Here is a 23,108-nt window from a genome sequence, read left to right on the forward strand (position 1 = left end):
TTCTAGAGTCACCCCTGGCCCACCCTAATGGCTATATCTCGAAAAGGTGTCCACCTATAGACCTAATGCCCACTCCCTCTTAAAATGCTCAGTAACACCTTTCGTTTGATACCCATATCGTACAAACATTCTAGAGTCACCCCTGGCCCACCCTAATGGCGATATCTCAAAAAGGCGTCCACCTATAGACCTAATGCCCACTCCCTCCTAAAATGCTCAGTAACAACTTTCGTTTGATACCCATATCGTACAAACATTCTAGAGTCACCCCTGGCCCACCCTAATGGCGATATCTCGAAAAGGTGTCCACCTATAGACCTAATGCCCACTCCCTCTTAAAATGCTCAGTAACACCTTTCGTTTGATACCCATATCGTACAAACATTCTAGAGTCACTCTTGGTCCACCTTTATGGCGATATCTCGAAAAGGCGTCCACCTATAGAACTAAGGATTACTCCCTTTTAAAATACCTATTACCTCCTTTCATTTAATGCCCATATCGTACAAACACATTCTAGAGTCACCCTGGCCCACCCTAATGGCGATATCTCGAAAAGGCGTCCACCTATAGACCTAATGCCCACGCCCTCTTAAAATGCTCAGTAACACCTTTCGTTTGATACTCATATCGTACAAACATTCTAGAGTCACCCTTGGTCCACCTTTATGGCGATATCTCGAAAAGGCGTCCACCTATAGAACTAAGAATTACTCCCTTTTAAAATACTCATTACCACCTTTCATTTGATACCCATATCGAACAAACACATTCTAGAGTCACCCCTGGCCCACCCTAATGGCGATATCTCGAAAAGGCGTCCACCTACAGACCTAATTCCCACTCCCTCTTAAAATGCTCAGTAACACCTTTCGTTTGATACCCATATCGTACAAACATTCTGGAGTCACCTCTGGCCCACCCTATTGGCGATATCTCGAAAAGGCGTCCACCTATAGACTTAATGCCCACTCCCTCTTAAAATGCTCAGTAACACCTTTCGTTTGATACCCATATCGTACAAACACATTCTAGAGTCACCCCTGGCACACCCTAATGGCGATATCTCGAAAAGGCGTCCACCTATAGAACTAAGGATTACTCCCTTTTAAAATACTCATTACCACCTTTCATTTGATACCCATATCGTACAAACACATTCTAGAGTCACCCCTGGCCCACCCTAATGGCGATATCTCGAAAAGGCGTCCACCTATAGACCTAATGCCCACTCCCTCTTAAAATGCTCAGTAACACCTTTCATTTGATACCCATATCGTACAAACACATTCTAGAGTCACCCCTGCCCACCCTAATGGCGATATCTCGAAAAGGCGTCAACCTATAGACCTAATGCCCATTCCCTCTTAAAATGCTCAGTAACACCTTTCATTTGATACCCATATCGTACAAACACATTCTAGAGTCACCCCTGGCCCACCCTAATGGCGATATTTCGAAAAGGCGTCCACCTATAGACCTAATGCCCACACCCTTTTAAAATGCTCAGAAACACCTTTCGTTTGATACCCATATCGTACAAACATTCTAGAGTCACCCCTGGCCCACCCTAATGGCGACATCTCGAAAAGGCGTCCACCTATAGACCTAATGCCCACTCCCTCTTAAAATGCTCAGTAACACCTTTCATTTGATAACCATATCGTACAAACACATTCTAGAGTCACCCCTGGTCCACCTTTATGGCGATATCTCGAAACGGCTTCCACCTATAGAACTAAGGATCACTCCCTTTGAAAATACTCATTAACACCTTTCATTTGATACCCATATCGTACAAACATATTCTAGAGTCACCCCTGGTCCACCTTTATGGCGATTTCTCGAAAAGGCGTTCACCTATAGAACTAAAGCCCATTCCCTTTTAAAATACTCACTACCACCTTTCATTTTATACCCATATCGTACAAACACATTCTGGAGTCACCCCTGGCCCACCTTAATGGCGATATCTCGAAAAGGCGTCCACCGATAGACCTAAGGCCCGCTCCCTCTTAAAATGCTCAGTAACACCTTTCATTTGATACCCATATCGTACAAACAAATTCTATGGTCAGCCCTGGTCCACCTTTATGGCGATATCCCTAAATGGCGTCCATCCATAGAACTATGGCCTACTCTCTCTTAAAATACTCTTTAATACCTTCCATTTGATACACATGTCATACAACCACATTCCAGGGTTACCCTAGGTTCATTTTCCTACATGGTGATTTTCCTTATTTTGTCTCCATAGCTCTCAATTGAGTATTTAATGTTCGGTTACACTCAAACTTAGCCTTCCTTACTTGTTTATTTTATATTTATCTTAAAAATCGTTTAGATATGTTCAAATTTCACCAAATGTTTACGTGTATAGCATATATTGTTGTCTGAAAAAATCATAGGGACCGGTGGTATATATAATCTCATACAACCGATTGTTCAGATAAGAAACTTTGCGCAATTTCTTCCCCATTTTAACAGCTAGAAGCTTCAAATTTCACCAAATGCTTACGTATATAGCATACATTGTTGTCTGAAAAATCATTGAAATCGGTGGTATATATAGTATATATCTCATACAACCGATTGTTCAGATAAGAAACTTTGCGCAATTTCTGACCCATTTTAACAGCTAGAAGCTTCAAATTTCACCAAATGCTTACGTATATAGCATATATTGTTGTCTAAAAAAATCATACAGAGCGGTGGTACATATATTATATGCCCCATATAAACTGTAATTTTTTGCCCCTTTTTTTACGGCTAGAAGCTTCAAAATTCATAAAATTTCATCAAATAGTTACGTTTGTGTCATAAATTGTTGAAATACGTGATTCGTAGTCATAGTTTTTACACGCAGACCACAAAAAACCTGAAACTTTGCATCCTCACACAAAGTACCTACCTATTTCTTATTTTATATTTATCTTAAAAATCGTTTAGATATGTTAAAATTTCACCAAATGTTTACGTGTATAGCATATATTGTTGTCTGAAAAAATCATAGGGACCGGTGGTATATATAATCTCATACAACCGATTGTTCAGATAAGAAACTTTGCGCAATTTCTTCCCCATTTTAACAGCTAGAAGCTTCAAATTTCACCTAATGCTTATGTATATAGCATATATTGTTGTGTGAAAAAATCATTGAGATCGGTGGTATATATAGTATATATCTCATACAACCGATTGTTCAGATAAGGAACTTTGTCCAATTTCTTCCCCATTTTAACAGCTAGAAGCTTCAAATTTCACCAAATGCTTACGTATATAGCATATATTGTTGTCTGAAAAAATCATAGAGATCGGTGGTATATATATTATATACTTCATATAAACTTTCATTTTTGCCCCTTCAAAATTCATCAAATTTCATCAAATAGTTACGTTTACGTCATATATTTTTGAAATACGTGATTCGTAATCATAGTTTTTACACGCAGACCACAAAAAACCTGAAACTTTGCATCCTCACACAAAGTACCTACCTATTTCTTATTTTATATTTATCTTAAAAATCGTTTAGATATGTTCAAATTTCACCAAATGTTTACGTGTATAGCATATATTGTTGTCTGAAAAAATCATAGGGACCGGTGGTATATATAATCTCATACAACCGATTGTTCAGATAAGAAACTTTGCGCAATTTCTGCCCCGTTTTAACAGCTAGAAACTTCAAATTTCAACGAATGCTTACGTTTATAGCATATATTGTTGTCTGAAAAAATCATACAGATCGGTATATATAGTATATAGTATATATATATATATATATATATATATAGTATATATATATATATTTTCGCAATTTTAGCCCCATTTTAACAGCTAGAATCTTCAAATTGCACTGAATGCTTACGCATATGGCATATATTGTTGTCTGAAAAAATCATAGAGATCGGTTGTATATATCTCATACAACCGATTGTTCAGATAAGAAACTTTTCGCAACTTCTACCCCATTTTAACAGCTATAAGCTTCAAATTTAACCGATTGCTTACGTGTATAGCATATATTGATGGCTGAAAAAATCATTGAGATCGGTGGTATACATAGTATATATCTCATACAACCGATTGTTCAGATAAGAAACTTTGCGCAATTTCTGCCCCGGTTTAACAGCTAGAAACTTCAAATTTCACCAAATGCTTACGTATATAGCATATATTGTTGTCTGAAAAAATCATTGAGATCGGTAGTATATATAGTATATATATGGTGGTATATATAGTATATATATATAGTACAGATATATATTTTCGCAATTTTAGCCCCATTTTAACAGCTAGAAGCTTCAAATTTCACCGAATGCTTACGTATATGGCATATATTGTTGTCTGAAAAAACATAGAGATCGGTTGTATATATAGTATATATCTCATACTACCGATTGTTCAGATAAGAAACTTTTGCAATTTCTACCCCATTTTAACAGTTATAAGCTTCAAATTTAACCGATTGCTTACGTATATAGTATATATTGTTGTGTCAAAAAATCATATAGATCGGTGATATATATAATATATATATGATGGCATATATAGTATATATATATAGTATATATATATTTTTTTGCGATTTCGGCTCCATTTTAACAGCTAGAAGCTTCAAATTTTACCAAATGCTTACGTGTATAGCATATATTGATGTCTGAAAAAATCATTGAGATCGGTGGTATACATAGTATATATCTCATACAACCGATTGTTCAGATAAGAAACTTTGCGAATTTCTGCATCGTTTTAACAGCTAGGAACTTCAAATTTCACCAAATGCTTACATTGTTGTCTGAAAAAATCATTGAGATCGGTGGTATATATAGTATATATCTCATACAACCGATTGTTCAGATAAGAAGCTTTGCGCAATTTCTGCCCTGTTTTAACAGCTAGAAACTTTAAATTGCACCAAATGCTTACGTATATAGCATATATTGTTGTCTGAAAAAATCATAGAGATCGGTGGTATATACATTTTATACTTCATATAAACTGTCATTTTTGCCCCTTTTTTACGGACAGAAGCTTCAAAATTCATCAAATTTCATCAAATAGTTACGATTAGGTCATATATTTTTGAAATACGTGATTCGTAGTCATAGTTTCTAATCGCAGACCACAAAAAACCTGAAACTTTGCATCCTCACACAAAGTACCTACCTATTTGTATACCTTTCATGAAAATGAAATGATATATTAATTTCGTCACGAAACCCAAAATTGTAAGTATTTCAAGGAAAATAGATAGACCCACCAATAAGTATACCGAAATAATCAGGTTGAAGAGCTGAGTTGATTTAGCCATGTCCGTCTGTCCGTCTGTCTGTTTGTATGCAAACTAGTCCCTCAATTTTTAAGATATCTTGATAAAATTTGGTGAGCGGGTGTATTTGGGTGTCCGATTAGACATTTGTCGGAACCGGCCGGATCGGACCACTATAGCATATATCCTCCATACAACCGATTTTTCAGAAAAGGAGGATTTTTGTAATATCTTACTCAGTTTAAGAGATTGAAGCTTCAAACTTCACCATATACTTTCGTATATTACACATATTGTTGCCTGAAAAAATTTATGAGATCGGTCGTATATATAGTATATATCCCCCACAACCGATTGTTCAGATAAGAAACTTTTCGTAATTACTGCCCTATTTTAAGAGCTAGAGGCTTAAAATTTCAACGAATGCTTACGTATATAGCATATAATGTGTTCTGAAAAAATCATACAGATCGGTGGTATATATAGTATATATATGGTGGTATATATTGTATATATATATAGTATATATATATTTTCGCAATTTTAGCCCCATTTTAACAGCTAAAAACTTCAAATTTCACCGAATGCTTACGTATATGGCATATATTGTTGTCTGAAAAAATCATAGAGATCGGTGGTATATATATTATATACTTCATATAAACTGTCATTTTTGCCCTTTTTTAGGGATAGAAGCTTCAAAATTCATCAAATTTCATCAAATAGTTACGTTTACGTCATATATTTTTGAAATACATAATAGCATATATTGTTGTTTGAAAAAATCATTGAGATCGGTGGTATATATAGTATATATCTCATACAACCGATTGTTCAGATAAGAAACTTTGCGCAATTTCTGCCCCGTTTTAACAGCTAGAAACTTCAAATTTCACCAAATGTTTAGTATATAGCATATATTGTTGTCTGAAAAAATCATACAGATCGGTGGTATATATATTATATACTTCATATAAACTTTCATTTTTGCCCCTTTTTTACGGATAGAAGCTTCAACATTCATCAAATTTCAACAAATAGTTACGTTTACGTCATATATTTTTGAAATACGTGATCCGTAGTCATAGTTTTTACACGCAGACCACAAAAAACCTGAAACTTTGCATCCTCACACAAAGTACCTACCTATTTTTTATTTTATATTTATCTTAAAAATCGTTTAGATATGTTCAAATTTCACCAAATGTTTACGTGTATAGCATATATTGTTGTCTGAAAAAATCATAGGGACCGGTGGTATATATAATCTCATACAACCGATTGTTCAGATAAGAAACTTTGCGCAATTTCTTCCCCATTTTAACAGCTAGAAGCTTCAAATTTCACCAAATGCTTATGTATATAGCATATATTGTTGTGTGAAAAAATCATTGAGATCGGTGGTATATATAGTATATATCTCATACAACCGATTGTTCAGATAAGAAACTTTGCGCAATTTCTGACCCATTTTAACAGCTAGAAGCTTCAAATTTCACCAAATGCTTACGTATATAGCATATATTGTTGTCTGAAAAAATCATACAGATCGGTGGTACATATATTATATGCCCCATATAAACTGTAATTTTTTGCCCCTTTTTTTACGGCTAGAAGCTGCAAAATTCATAAAATTTCATCAAATAGTTACGTTTATGTCATATATTGTTGAAATACGTGATTCGTAGTCATAGTTTTTACACGCAGACCACAAAAAACCTGAAACTTTGCATCCTCACACAAAGTACCTACCTATTTTTTATTTTATATTTATCTTAAAAATCGTTTAGGTATGTAGATCTGTTCACTATATATTTCTTATCTTATACATCCGATTATTCAGAGATTACGAACGGGATAAGATTATTGTTCAGCCCCATTCATGAAAGGTATGAAGTCTTGGGCACAGCCGAAGACAGTCCCGTCCTTACTTGTTTATTTTATATTTATCTTAAAAATCGTTTAGTTATGTAGATCTGTTCACTATATATTTCTTATCTTATACATCCGATTATTCGGAGATTACGAACGGGATAGGATTATTGTTCAGCCCCATTCATGAAAAGTATGAAGTCTTCGGCACAGCCGAAGACAGTCCCGTCCTTACTTGTTTAAATATATTTTCGGAGGATTGAAAATGAGCCTTATTTAGCGTTTCATACATTTTGGGGTTCTCTCTGTGACTTTCTTCAGTTTTAACATTATTTTTGATATATTTAGCTGCTGATCTAGTTGTGACTTCCATTATTTTGCATGCTTCCACTGACATTTCTTTTAAATTTGTTATATTAATGCGAGACAATGCGTCCGCGACGTGGTTTTCTTTTCCGGCAATGTACTCCACTTCGAAACCATGTTCTTCTAAATCGAGTCTTACTCGTGTTAACTTAGATGAAGGACTCTTCATCGAGAAAAGGTATGTTAAATGGCGATGGTCGGTTTTAATTAGGAATTTTCTGCCATAAACATATGGTCTGAAGAAGGTTATGGCCCAATGGATTGCTACTAGTTCTCTTTCTATTGTAGCTTTGTTTGTTTCACCTTTTGTGAAGGATCTAGAAGCGTAAGCAATTGGTAACTCTTTGCCATCGTGTTCTTGGCTAAGGACTGCTCCGCAAGGATACCCACTAGCGTCTGTTGTTATGCAGAATTCTTTATTGAAGTCGTGGTGTTGCAAAAGTTTGGGCTGCTTAATGCTTCCTTTAAGTAGACAAAAGCTTTTTGACATTCTTGTGTCCAGTCGAAGGAAACATTCTTTTTGCAAAGCCTAGTTAATTTTCTTAAGTACTCTGCGAAATTCGGTACAATTCTTCTGTAATAATTGCAGAACGCTACGAATCTTTTAACTTCATCTGCTGCTTTTGGCGTTGGGTAGTTTTGAACTGTTTCAAATTTGCTTGGGTCGGGTAGTATTCCCTTGCTTGTGCATTTATGTCCTAAATAAGTTACCTCTTGACTGAAAAATGGGCATTTATCTGGATGTAATTTTAAGTTGTACTTCCTACAATTAGAGAAAAAATCTCTTAAATTCTTCAGCATGTGTTTTTCTGAACACCCTAGTACAACTAAATCATCCATATAGAGAAATGCTTGGGATGGTTTGAGGCCTGCAAATGCCAGTGTCATCATTCTTTGGAATGAGTTTGGTGCTACTTTTAATCCATAGGGTTGTCTTTTGAATATATTTGTACCATTTTCTGCTGTGAATGAGGTTATATCTCTAGAATCTAGGTGTAATTCTATTTGATGAAAACCTGACATAAGGTCTAGGCATGCAAAATATTTTCCTCTTCCAATTTGGTCTAAAATATCATAAATTCTAGGAAGTGGGAATTTATCCGCTGCTAGTTTTTTGTTTACTTGTCTGTAGTCAACTACCTGTCTCCATCTCTTTTCTGTATTACCTGGTAGTGATTTTTTAGGTACCGGTAAAATTGGACTGTTGTACTCTGATATTGAGGGTTCTATAATGTCATCTTCGATCAATTTATTAACCTGTTTGCTTATTTCCCCTTTTTGTGTCTCGGGCAATCTATAGTTTTTTATGTAGACCGATGTGTCATTTTTCATGTGTAGTTTTTGCTTGTAAAAATTATTAGAGGAAATTGGTTCTGTTTCTTGTGAATTGACAAATTTTGGGAAATTTTTAGTCAATCTTTTTAATTTTCCTGTGTCATTACTCTGTTTATTGTGTGTGTTTATTTTAATTAACTTGTATTCATCTAAATTTTCATTATTTATTTTGTATTTTTGAATAGTTGTGTTTTTATGTGTGGTGTTAATAATTCTGACGAAAGTTTGACCTTTATTTGTGATTGTGTTCGCTATAAAAATGCCTTCAGATAATTATTGATGGGGTATGAAGATGGTTTTATTATCAGTGTTTACTGTTACTTTTCTAATGACTTTAGATCTAGCAGGGATCGTCATTGTGTTAGCAGACAGGTAATTTGTTAGATACATTGTAATAGTTGTATTCCTAGATAGAATTGAGCATCTAGTTGACAATCGCAAGAGTTAAAACTAATACCATAGCCATCCAGAAGCACAACTTATCGCTCCTAGTCGGAGCTTAGGGCGTAGACGAACGCTCTCCAGCGACTTCTATCAGTCAGATACATTGTAATGGTTTGGGGAAAATCATATGGTCTTGGGATTAATTTATCCTCTGTTTTGCCATAATCTAGAATACAATTATTTTTCTTTATAAAGTCAAAACCTATTATTCCATCGCACGGTATTGGAAATTCGTCTTCTACGACGTGAAATTTATGGTAAATTAGAAGGTCATCACCTTTTAAATCAGCTTTAACTGTGCCTAATGTACTGGTTATACCTTACCCAATGCCCTTTAAGTCTGTTATTTGTTCTGTATTTATTTTTGCATGATTAAATATTTGATTCTTTTTAATGATGGAGATATCAGCTCCTGTGTCTACTAAGAAATTTGAAATTGCGTTATTTAATGATGTTTTTGTAGATATATAGCTATTTAAGTGTAGATTTAGAGCGTCTAAACCTCCTACCTCGGTAATTGTTACTTTGGTAACTTCCACGGAAATTACTCCGGTATTGATTTTGTTGACGAATGTTTAAAATGGTATTTGAGCTGCCTGTAATTTCTGTATAGCTGTTTGTAAATTTCGAAATTTCATCGTTCATTGTTGTGAACGTTCCTGCTTGCATTATCATTTTTACTTTATCATTCGAGCAGTTTTTACACATAGCCTTTACAGCTGCTTGTGTCGAATATCTCGTTGCTAAGTCTGGGTTAAGTCCGCCCGAGATATAAGCTCCTTCTAATGATTTTGTAATTTTCTCTATTTTTGCAGTGTACTGGTTTGCAGTTTTTCTGCGCTGTTGGATATTAAGGAGTTTGCTGTCAAAACCTCTACTGATTCGCCTTTTATTGCCGTTCTCAATTTTAATTTTATTTGTTCAATAGTAGTTTTGTTGCTAAAAAATTTCTTGCAGTGCCTTTTAGTTTGGTCTTTATCATGGTTATCGCTAAGGCTTCATGATTATCCTTGATTTGGTCTGGAAATCAAAGGCATCTAAGAAACTGTGCAAATTTTCAGGCTTGCCATCAAACTCTGGCAGCACTGATGAGGCAGTTTTGATAAATTTTACTACTGTTTGTGCCATTGTGACGTTTATGAGTGGGATATGTCGTGGTTTATGTTCTTCCACTGATGAAGTTTGACTCAATGCTGGTGAAGGGGTGCGGTTTCGTGAAGATTCGGTTAGAACTTAGCTAAAATCAACTTGGAGATTTTCCTCTATCGTAGTTGGTATGGGTATTTCTATGCTGTATCTTGCTAATGAGGATACTAATTTGTCACGTACGTGTGAAAATAATTGGTAAGCTTCGTTTTGGTTTTCTTTAGTGAGTATATTATTTACCTTATTGATTACCTGTCCTATATTATTTAGGGGTCCAGCTAGATCTTTAGCAGTTTTGCTAATAAATAATAAAGTTAAATGGACATATAAGTTGAGTAGCGCTTATGTTCAGCGCAAACATCAGATTGATTCTTTATTAACAAATGCTTTCTCTTTTATAGGAATTTTATTTTTGTACAATACTTACACACTAAAAATAACTACATTCTATTTCTATATACCTATTCAGTAGAATATTCTTATTACCTAACTATGTAATAATGTTAGGTCAGTCGCACCGACAAACTGACGCTGTCGATCAGTCATGCTGATCAACATGTGAGCTAGTGAGTGTGACGCTTATGGGTTAAGCAACTGTAAACGGATACGGCTCACTGCTGGGTTCAATATAACTTATCTATGCCGCTATGAGTAATTTGTGTGTGGTCGAATGTGAAATTCATTTGCTTGTGCATTCCAAGCTGAACCTATTCTGGCGTGTACATAAATACAAATATCTTGTATTGTGGTAATGCCACAAGTGGTACAAAACCAATAACAAACAAGTAAAGGTGTCTAAGTTCGGGTGTAACCGTACATTATATACTCAGCGTGAGCTTCAATTGTAAATTTCATTTCAGATAATTTAATTTTACATAACACGTGGCACCACCCGTTTAAACAAAATGTCTCCCCATTTCCTCTTACAATAAAACTTGAAAAGTGAAATATCATTGATTCAAAACTATTTTTTTTTAAGTTATAGCTTATTATTCCAGTCTGCGACCATTTTAAACTTGTTTTATATCCAATTTGCCGTGGTCTTTAACCGGTCCCGTCCATTTTTACTAGAAATATCTTCTGCTATAAGGAAAATATTTGTACACAATTTCATTACGATATGTTAATTTTTCTTTGAGTTATGGCCTCCGAAAATTGCTTAGTCATAAGAGGGGCGGTGCCACACCCATTTTCAAAAATTTTAGTGTTTTCCAATTTAATGTTATAATTCAATTTAGAAAGTAAACTTCTATTGACACAAAGCTTTTTTCGCTAAGATATAACTTATTATTTTCGTCTACGACCCTTTCAACAATTTTTTATATAAAAGTAGGCGTGGTCTTTAACCGATCTCGTCCATTTTTCCTAGAAATATTTCCTGCCATAGGGAAAATTTGTGTACCCAATTTTATTACGATCCGTTAGTTTTTCTTCGAGTTATGGCTCCCGAAACATAGAAAATTGCTTATTCATAAAAGGGGAGGTGCCACGCACATTTTTTTAAATTTGCAGTTTTTCCTATTTATTGTTATAAATCCACTTGGGAAATGAAATAGCATTAATATAAAGCCCTTTTTTGCAAAGATATAGCTTATTTTATTCCTCCACGACCCTTTTAAAAATCTTTTATATAAAAGTGGGCTTGGTCTTTAACCGATCTAAATATTTCCTGCTATAGGGAAAATTTGTGCACCCAATGTTATTACGATCCGTTAATTTTTCTTCGAGTTATGGCTCCCGAAACATAGAAAATTGCTTAGTCATAAAGGGGCGGTGCCACGCCCATTTTTTAAATTTGAAGTTTTTCCTCTTTACAGTTATAAATATATTTGGGAAATGAAATACCATTGATATAAAGCTCTTTTTTGCAAAGATATAAATTATTTTATTCGTCCACGACCATTTTTAAAATCTTTTATATAAAAGTGGGCGTGGTTCTTAACCGATTTCGTAAATTTTTCTTCAAATCATTCCTTATAGTAAAGGCAACGTCTCTGCCGAATTTTGCTACGATAGGTTTTTTTTGATTTATGATTAATAATATTTGTAAAATTGATTTTATCATAAGTGGGCGGTGCCACGCCCATTTTGAAAAAATTTTCCAAATTTTTATGAGGAGTCTCAATATCAGTCCGCATGTCAAATTTCGACATTCTAGGTTTATTATTTACTAAATTATCAGGTTTTTTGTGTTTCCAAAATTTTATATATATAAAAAGTGGGCGTGGTTATCATCCGATTTCGCTCATTTTCAATACCAATCTATTTGGGTCCAGATAAGCTAGTGTACCAATTTTGGTGAAGATATCTCAATATTTACTCAAGTTATCGTGTTAACGGACGGACGGACGGACGGACGGACGGATGGACGGACATGGCTCAATCAAATTTTTTTCCGATACTGATAATTTTGATATATCAAAGTCTATATCTATCTCGATTTCTTTATACTTGTACAACCAACCGTTATCCAATCAAAGTTAATATACTCTGTGTGCAAAGCACGCTGAGTATAAAAACCACGCCTAGTACAAATTAATGTAAAGACAGAATGTCTCAAATTGTGCGAGAGCGTGAAAATGAAATACAACTTAGATTAGCAATGAAAGCAAATTCAACATAATAGCCCAATGGTGAGGCGATTGTGATTTCAGCAGTTTCACCGAGGTTCGATCCCCGTGAAACCCTGTTTAAATAAATAAAAACATTACAAAATTTCATGATGATGATGACACGGCGGTTTTTGAAATGGTACCATCGCAATATGCCAGTAAATGTTTCCTTTTTTTCAGTTTTTCCTAATAAAACCAAATAATAATTGTGTTAAGCTCATTAGTTCTTAAAAATCTTAAGTTAAGCACTTTTCTTAAATAAAGCAAGAAAAGAAGGCTAAGTTCGGGTGTAACCGAAAATTATATCCTCAGCTGAGAACTTTGGAGACAAAATAAGGGAAAATCACCACGTAGGAAAATGAACCTAGGGTAATCCTGGAATGTGTTTGTATGACATGGGTATCAAATGGAAGGTATTAAAGAATATTTTAAAAGGGAGTGGGCCATAGTTCTACTGGTTGACGCCATTTCGGGATATCGCCATAAAGGTGGACCAGGGGTGACTCTAGAATGTGCTTGTACGATATGGGAATCAAATGAAAGGTGTTAATGAGTATCTTAAAAGGGAGTGGGCCTTAGTTCTATAGGTGGACGCCTTTTCGAGATATAGCCATAAAGGTGGACCAGGGGTGACTCTAGAATTTTTTTGTACAATATGGGTATCAAATGAAAGGTGTTAATGAGTATTTTAAAAGGGAGTGGGCCATAGTTCTATTGGTTGACGCCATTTCGGGATATCGCCATAAAGGTGGACCAGGGGTGAATCTAGAATGTGCTTGTACGATATAGGAATCAAATGAAAGGTGTTAATGAGTATTTGAAAAGGGAGTGGGCCTTAGTTCTATAGGTGGACGCCTTTTCGAGATATCGCCATAAAGGTGGACCAGGGGTGACTCTATAATGTGTTTGTACGATATGGGTATCAAATTAAAGGTATTAATAAGGGTTTTAAAAGAGAGTGGTGGTTGTTGTATATGTGAAGGCGTTTTCGAGATATCGACCAAAATGTGGACCAGGGTGACCCAGACCATCATCTGTCGGGTACCGCTAATTTATTTATATATGTAATACCACGAAGAGTATTCCTGCCAAGATTCCAAGGGCTTTTGATCTCGCCCTGCAGAACTTTTTCATTTTATTTTACTTAATATGGAAGGTGCCACACCCATTTTACAAATTTTTTTTCGTAAGTTATATTTTGCGTCAATAAACCAATCCAATTACCATGTTTCATCCCTTTTTTCGTATTTTGTATGGAATTATGGCATTTTTTTTTTCATTTTTCGTAATTTTCGATATCGAAAAAGTGGGCGTGGTCATAGTCGGATTTCGGCCATTTTTTATACCAATACAAAGTGAGCTCAGGTAATTACGTGAACTAAGTTTAGTAAAGATATATCGATTTTTGCTCAAGTTATCGTGTTAGCGGCCGAGCTGTAGGACAGACGGTCAACTGTGTATAAAAACTGGGCATGGCTTCAACCGATTTCGCCCTTTTTCACAGAAAACCGTTGTCGTCCTAGAATCTAAGACCCTACCAAATTTCACAAGGATTGCTAAATTTTTGTTCGAATTATGGCATTAAAAGTATCCTAGACAAATTAAATGAAAAAGGGCGGAGCCACGAACATTTTGAAAATTTCTTTTATTTTTGTATTTTTTTGCTCCATATCATTACTGAGGTTGAATGTTGACATAATTTACTTATATACTGTAAAGATATTAACTTTTTTTTTTAATTTGACTTTAAATAAATTTTTTTTTTAAGTGGGCGTGGTAGTTCTCCGATTTTGCTAATTTTTATTGAGCATACATATAGAAATAGCAGTAACGTTCCTGCCAAATTTCATCATGATATCTTCAACGACTGCCAAATTACAGCTTGCAAAACTTCTAAATTACCTTCTTTTAAAAGTAGGCGGTCCACGCTCATTGTCCAAGATATTACAAATTTTCTATTCTACGTCATACGTTCAACCCAGATACCAAGTTTCATCGCTTTATCCTACCTATGTCGATTCCTTTATACCTGTACAACCAACCGCTATCCAATCAAAGTTAATATACTCTGTGAGCTCTGCTCAACTGAGTATAAAGAAAACTCAGATAGGCGGATGAATGTGCCGCATTAAGACGCTGTATCTACCCCGGACATTAACGTCTTATTTGAAGTAAAAATTTCTTCCTTCTTTATCGCATTAAAAATGGTTCCACAAGCGACAGTGACACAAGCGTTATATATGCAGATAAATAAATAAATGTATGGCGCGATAAACTCCGAAGAGATTTTAGGCCGAGCTTTTCTTACAATTTGCATCGTGCTCCTTTTAATTTTTCCCACAATTTGGCCGGACGGGACCTACTTGTTTTATGCCGACTCCGAACGACATCTGCAAGGAAGATGAGTTTTCACTGAGAGCTTTACATATACAGTAAGCTTTCTTAGGATACTTGATATTTCGACATCCATATTTTTCAAGGCCAAGGTGGAAGACATTTCTTTGATTTTGAGTTAAAACTTCCACAGCCCTCAAATTCTGCTTCAACATCGCCATTTCGCACAAAGTATATTTTTGAAGTGAATCTAAACATTTTTAATATAAAATAACTTTTTATATCATTAAACTGATATTAAATGTATTTTTTATTTTTAAAATTATATTTAAGAAAACTAATTTTTAATTTAGTTTTGATTAGTTCAGGATTCATTAATTTTCGATCCTACAACTTTTTATTGTTACAAACTTTTTGTTGTTTGATAAAAATGAATTCATATCAAAAATACTTTAAAAAGATTTTTAATCTCTTTTCGGAGCTTTAATACATGCCTGATGAAGGTGCCCCATCAATGCCGCCAGCTACACCGCCATGGGGCACATTAAGCGAAATCAAATATTTTCATAAAATGTTAAAAAATTCAGCCTCCATTTCTATTTCAAGAAATGCTTATTTAGGATTTACTGGGGATCGAATGAACTTATATCTGTTTCAATTCGTAAAGCATTTGTCGGGATAGAGGGCTCCAAAAAAAAAAGGGACGAACCTACCCCGGTCTCCCCTAATAATAATACTAAAAGCTCACGCGCCCAACGCTTTTATTTAATTTTCTGATCAACGCCATAGATTGATGAGGAGCGTGATGACTAGTACCTAGGACCTACCTAATTAATTTGTAGCTTTTAGTATTATTATTACTTCATATAAGTATTGTTTTCAATAAACCCGTTTAACTTAAAAGTTGTTTTTTAAATTATTTTTTATATATATAGATTGATAGATAGATGTAGATAGACTGAAGCTAACACATTTTTTAACGGCGGCAGATTACTAAACGTCCAAAAGGAATAACAGCCAAACTCAAAAATGCAGACAAACTTTAGGTGTTAAAATAACCTAAGTTTTTACGGCAGCCATAGTTCTGAAAAATCCCATTTGTAGGGAAGGTGCCACGCCTCTTTATTCCCAACTCCACATTTTACTGGAGGTGTTAGGAGTTAACGTCATATAGCTCCTTACCAATTTTCATTATCTTACCATTACTACATCCAGAGATATGCAGTATGATATATTCCATTTGTATGGGAGGTGCCACGCCCCCTTTTTCCTTATTCCACATTTTCTTGCTGGGGTTAGGGATTGACCTCATATAACTCCTTACTGAATTTGAATGTTCTGGCAATTATACCTTCAAAGCTGTGCAGTACCAAAGATTCCATTTGTATGGGAGGTGTCACGCCCCTTTTATATATCGATATTATTTTTAGCCTAAAACCTTCCCGTTGATCGAAGGAACCTATAACCAAAATTTAGTAATGATTGAAGTGTGGAAAATACGTTTCCATAGCAAACATACACACAGAATTTGATTTTTAAACGGTTTTATTTAGCTTGACTTGACAGGCAGGCCGCACGGCCTTTGTGAACGAATTTTGTAATTGAAATTTAAGTAACTTCCCGACAAGCTACAAGCTTGAAACTTGGCAGGGATCGAGATATTCACAAAAATCGTATTTGTGGTCCGATTTGGCTCATATTTGGAGCACATAAGAGAGAACAGAAAGCGAGCTATGAAAAAAAATCGCAGCTAGGTGGCGCAAAGATCGAGATATTAAAAAAAAATCGTATTTGTGGTCCGATTTGATCCATGTTTGGAACACATAATACATACATGAATAGAAAGCGACCTATTATGTACGATTTGGCTCATATTTGGAAGAAATATACATACAGTCCGGAAGAAGTGACATCAAAATATTTTGGAGTTGGAGGAGGGACAAGCATACGTGGCGCAGAGTCGAGAAAAGTCTTTGGAAGGATTATATATTGAGGACTTATATTGTAACTGTAACTGCTTTTATACTGTGTTTAGGCAGGATGCCTAACTTTTCCGCATCTGTTTGCGATCCCCCCAATGCAACTCTGCGAATCGATACTCGATACCCGACTTAATTATAACCACCCACACCATCACCGTCACATGCATGTGCATGCATGTACATGCACGTGTATGTGTGTTTTTTGTCAGCACTCATGCCTAGGCACGTCTGGGTTGATGTGTGGGTGCCTTTCCCCTCCAAAACGGAGGATTTTGCGGGTCAACGGTTGTAGCTTTTGATACAACCGGCTTCTTGGATTTCAACAGCCGTACCATACGCATCTGCCGCCAGCGATCTCTGCCGTTTATCAAATGTAATATTAGTTCTTGTATATTTAATATCTACCAATAAAAGCACAGCTATTATAACGAGAAATATCGTCTTATCTTCTTTTCTATTCCAAACCGAAACCGCCATATTCCCACTGAGATCGACCCCGGTGCGCCCAACGACTCAGGATCAGACGCACCCCGGCCGAACATTTGGTCCTTCTCCCCGAAAAAGGAACCACATCGATATAAATTACAGTCCACAAGAAAAGATCATAGCTGACCGCACAAATCGCAGGAATTGTCATAAAAAATTTTCCGTATAATTTTGTCATAATCTTCAGTTGGACAACCAAAAAGTGGAAGGTTATATATATACTTATATCACAGCGTGCAAAACCACCGAAAAAGCTACAGCCAGCTGAAGCAATTGCAACATCGCAAGCCAACTTGCCACATCATCTCCAGAACAGCAAATTGCCACAAAGTAAGTGCAATATTTCTTGCCACAATTTTTTTTGGTTATATAAAATAAATAAAACCGAGTAAAAAATAAATATTCTCAGTGTCACACGCGTAGTGATTTGTTATTAAGTGCGAAAAGTGTAAAAAAAGATTAGTGACGAAAAGAAAAAAAGTCCAAACGTGTAATATTAACGTTTTAATTCCTTGTGACTATCTGGTCTATCCCCCCACCAGCGGTAAGGCCCTCCGGACACAGCACAAGGAAGAGGTACACATAACCTCACTTCCATATAAAAAAAATTTTCACGCCATTCAAGCGGCAATTTTTCATTTTTCCCTTGTGTCACTAGAATTTGCACTAATCAAATAAATTTTCACAGTTCCTTTTTGCACAATTTTTTATTAAACTTTTCAACTTTTCGTCGAGTTTTTCTATCAACGCGCGCACTTATTTTTTATAATAAAATTGACGATTGAAGTGGCGAGTGGCCTCCTTTACTTCGCACAATACCCATTGTTGTTGATTCCCCCTGCTCCCTGTTTTACGGCACAAATAATCTGCAAAGTCATACAAAAATAAACAAACTAAAAGTAATAACTAAAATTTTGCGTAATTGATAGTTGTTGGTTGGGTGATTCGAACAGGTTCATACAAATTTACATTCCTCACTCAATTTGTACACAAATTTTTGATCCATGAACATGCACTCTTACAACAGGTTGGCCGATCGAATAATCGAATTAGAGGCCGATTTTAATGACATAAATGCGGCTCTGCACACAGTACACACTCTTGCAATACAGCAAAAAGAGTTGCAAGCTAAGCGGGAAAAAGCAGAGACCGCCCTGGAGGAGTTGCTTGGCTCTGACACGCTCGACGCAAAGAAAATTCCAGCGGTCAAGATCAAGCATAAAGCGGCATATGCCGTATTCTTGCGGTGCATGTCGAACATGGCTGAACTTCAAGCCAAATTGAAGCAGCAAAGAGATAGTCAGGTTTGACCTGAAAGAGAGCGTGGGCGTGAACACAATATCCGCCTGCCAGCTTGCAATACTGAGGTATTCAAGGGCGACTACCTATCTTGGCCAACGTTTCGTGACCTGTTCACGGCCATCTATAAAAATAACAGTCGCTTAAGCCCGGCAGAAAAGTTGTTCCACCTTAACCAAAAAACTCAGGGTGAGGCAAAGGACATCGTCAAGAAATGTCCTTTGACAAATGAAGGCTTCAAGATTGATAGCGAGTGCGGCAGCTCAATTAAAACCTTACAGCGAGACATAAATAATTGTTTAACATCCTTAAAAACCCATCAGATTGATGTTCCAAATTGGGATGCGATTATTACTTATTTATGTTCGACAAAATTACGTGAAAATACGTTAGCTCTATGGGAGCAGAGCGTTGACCACAAAACGGACATATCCAATTGGGCGGATATGGACAAATTCTTGTCAAATCGTTGTCAGACACTTGAAACCGTGTCTGGTTTTACAGGGATGCCACTTCGAATGTGCAAAAATCAAACGCGTCGCGACAATCGACAGAAACCCCTACGAAAAGACTTGGTGCTTTTCGAACAAATGTATCCAAGCAAACAACAAAATTAATGTGTAAAATGTGCAAATCTACGGAGCACAGATTACGCAACTGTCCGCGCTTTTGCGATTTAACCCCGGCCGAGAGGATTAAATTCGTTAAATCCACAAATGGCTGTCTGAACTGTTTATCCCCAGGACACACAGTGACGAGGTGCACCAGTTCGTACAACTGTTCCAGTGCCACTCTCGTCACCACACGCTCCTGCATGCGGACACACTTCAGCAACCGGCGGTGCGCAACCCTTCAAAGATGCGAATAATACCCCACCCTTCGGCACAGGCACGGAAAAGACAGGAGACGGGACAACCACCTTGCGGTGTCAGCTCAGGTGAAAGTAGCATCCAACATCGAATTACGTTCATCAGTGGATCCCTGCTTCAGCCTGACTACACCCGTTATAGTTCTAGCCAAACTCACTGGGAATCTACCATCCTTCCGTATCCACGCAATGACTATGCAGGCATTCCCAGACTTAGTTTGGGCAGACAAGAGGTTCTACGTCAATGAAGACGTAGACCTCATACTTGGCGGAGATATATATCCCCAAATTATAATGAGCGGTATAAAAAAGAATGTGCTAAACACACTTTTAGCCCAAGAGATAGTGTTCGGTTGGATACTAACCGGTCGTATCGAATCACCGAATCCAACGAAGAGCATTATGTCTTTTTACAACGAGGTTGCGTTAGACAACCAACTAAAAGCTTTCTGGGAGGTAGAAAATGTACCAAAAAATAAAATATTAAATCAAGATGAGAGGTATTCCGAAAAATTATTTAAAGAAACAACGAAACGTGATGAAGATGGAAGATACACCGTATCACTACCATTCAGGCAGGATTACCTTAATAACATTAATTTAGGACCGTCCCTGAAACGCGCATGCTCTCAATTCTTCCGGAATGAGGGGCGGCTAATAAAAAACCCAGATTTAGGTAAAGAATATGTTCGAGTGTTATCAGAATATGAAACGCTCGGACATATGAGAAAATTAAAAAAGAATATCCCATCCGACCATTCGGATCATTACTTCCTGCCCCACCACGCCGTTATTAAAGCAGAAAGTACCACTACAAAGATACGCGTAGTATTTAATGCCTCGAGCCCTACGGCCAACGGTAATAGCTTAAACGATATTCTCCTCCCAGGCCGAGTTCTACAAGCCGATTTCCCCATACTAATCCTACGGTGGAGACTATACCGTTTCGTCTTCAATAGCGATATCGAAAATATGTATCGACAAATTTGGGTGAAAGAAAATCACACCAAATTTCAACGCATTGTGTATCGCACTTCTCCGAATGACCCTATTAGTCTCTACGAATTAAAGACGGTTACCTTCGGAGTGAATTGCGCGCCATATCTCGCGATAAGAACGCTCCTATAACTGGCAGACGACGTATCAAATTCACACCCTACAGCGGCTAGCATACTGCGAGAATACATATATGTAGATGACGTGTTTACGGGTGGACATACGATCACATCGACCATTAAAGCCAGAGATGAAATTCGTCAAGTCCTAAATTCAGCGAGCTTTCCACTTCGCAAATGGACATCCAATTCAGAGGACGTGCTAAGAGACAGCCCCAAAGCAGACCTGCTCAGTGAAAACTTCCTGGCATTCGAAGATACCAGTTCAGTTAAAGCATTAGGAATTCGATGGAATGCCCTCTCCGATTTATTTTATTTTAAAGCAGGGACGCTGGACAACCCGGAAAACATTACGAAGAGAGCGATACTATCAGCAATCGCCAAACTCTTCGATCCCTTGGGATGGCTGGCACCAATGGTCATTGTGGCCAAAAAACTCATGCAGAGTATATGGTTAGAAGGCACCGCTTGGGACGAACCAATACCATGAAATCGATAAAATCAGGATACCTAGATTGGTCAACTTTTCTCCAGGAACCGATATCGAGATCCATGGATTTTGTGACGCATCCGAGAAGGCTTACGCAGCAGTCGTTTACATGCGTGTGAAAGCGCATAAGGACATCCGGACAAACCTGCTGCTAGCAAAAACCCGAGTAGCCCCAGTGAAAACCCTCTCTCTTCCACTATTGGAACTTTGCGGAGCCGTACTGTTAGCGGAAATCACCGAACCAATTTTCAGGAATCTTAAATTGGGACCAGTGAGAGTTCACCTTTGGACGGATTCAACTATCGTCCTCGCGTGAATTAGAAAATCGCCTTGTTCCTGTTCCACTTTCGTCGTACATCGGATCACCAAGATCATCGACATGGTCGGCAATAAGGACTGGTTGCACGTAAATTCAGAATCAAACCCAGCAGATTTAGGTAGCAGAGGATTACCTGCGTCTGAATTGGTCAACAATTTGTTGTGGTGGCAAGGACCTTCTTGGCTGCAAGAAGACACTTCCCTATGGCCAGCACAAGAAAGTGACTACATCACCTCCGTAGAGGAAAAGAGGGCGAAGACCTGCGCAACAACAACCGTAAATACTGCCGATATCCTTCAACGCTTTTCCAACCTACCTAGGGCTTTACGGGTGTTATCATTCGTTATGAGGTTCTACCGAAGAACTCACCCCAAAACAAAAAAAATCATTTCAGGTCAAGTCACCTTTAATCTCCCCTGATGAGATCAAATCAGTAACTCAACTTGTCATTAAAATCTATCAGAAGCAACATTACTGTTCAGAATATAATGATCTAAAGGCCGGGCGACTCGGGGCGTCAAAGGACTTAGCTTTTAATGAACGCCACCCAATCCTCCTCCCATACAACTGCATGGGGAAAAACAACTCATGTTACGTCTGATACGCACCCAGTACTGGATACCTAACATCAAAACCATGATTAGGGCAACCATCCATAATTGCAAAGTTTACACTATATACCGAAAGCGTGCTCAGACCCAAATTATGGGTATTCACCCCCGCGAACCCACGAGATTCAGCCGTATTCGTTCACGAATACTGGAGTCGACTTCGCCGGACCCTTCGACATCAAAAGTTACCGCGACAGGGGGTGTCGCTTATCCAAAGGCTATGTTTGCCTTTACGTGTGTTTTTCCACACGAGCAGTTCATCTGGAGGCCACTACTGACCTCAGCACACCATCATTTCTCGCGGCTTTTGCCCGTTTCATATCTAGGCGCGGATGCCCGAAAAATATGTACTCCGACAATGGTACGAACTTTGTCGGAGCGTCACGATTCTTACGATCAGAATTCAAGACTTTCATCTCACAAGCGCGAGGGAACGCTGTCTCAAAGTACAGCCACCAGTCACTCACGTGGCATTGCATCCCTGCGGGCGCTCCCCATATGGGGGGGGGGGGGGGGGGGGGGGGGGGGGGGGGGTTGGGGAGCTGTGGGAGGAT

At 37.3% G+C, this 23,108-nt stretch overlaps 1 pseudogene; it reads left to right on the plus strand.

Moving 5' to 3' along the window:
• The window catches only part of LOC137235060 (fibronectin type-III domain-containing protein 3a-like), a 52,044-nt pseudogene that overhangs the window by 23,786 nt on the left and 5,150 nt on the right, over positions 1-23,108 (plus strand).

The sequence above is a fragment of the Eurosta solidaginis genome, chromosome X (genome assembly GCF_040869045.1).
Source record: "Eurosta solidaginis isolate ZX-2024a chromosome X, ASM4086904v1, whole genome shotgun sequence".
NCBI lineage: Eukaryota > Metazoa > Arthropoda > Insecta > Diptera > Tephritidae > Eurosta > Eurosta solidaginis.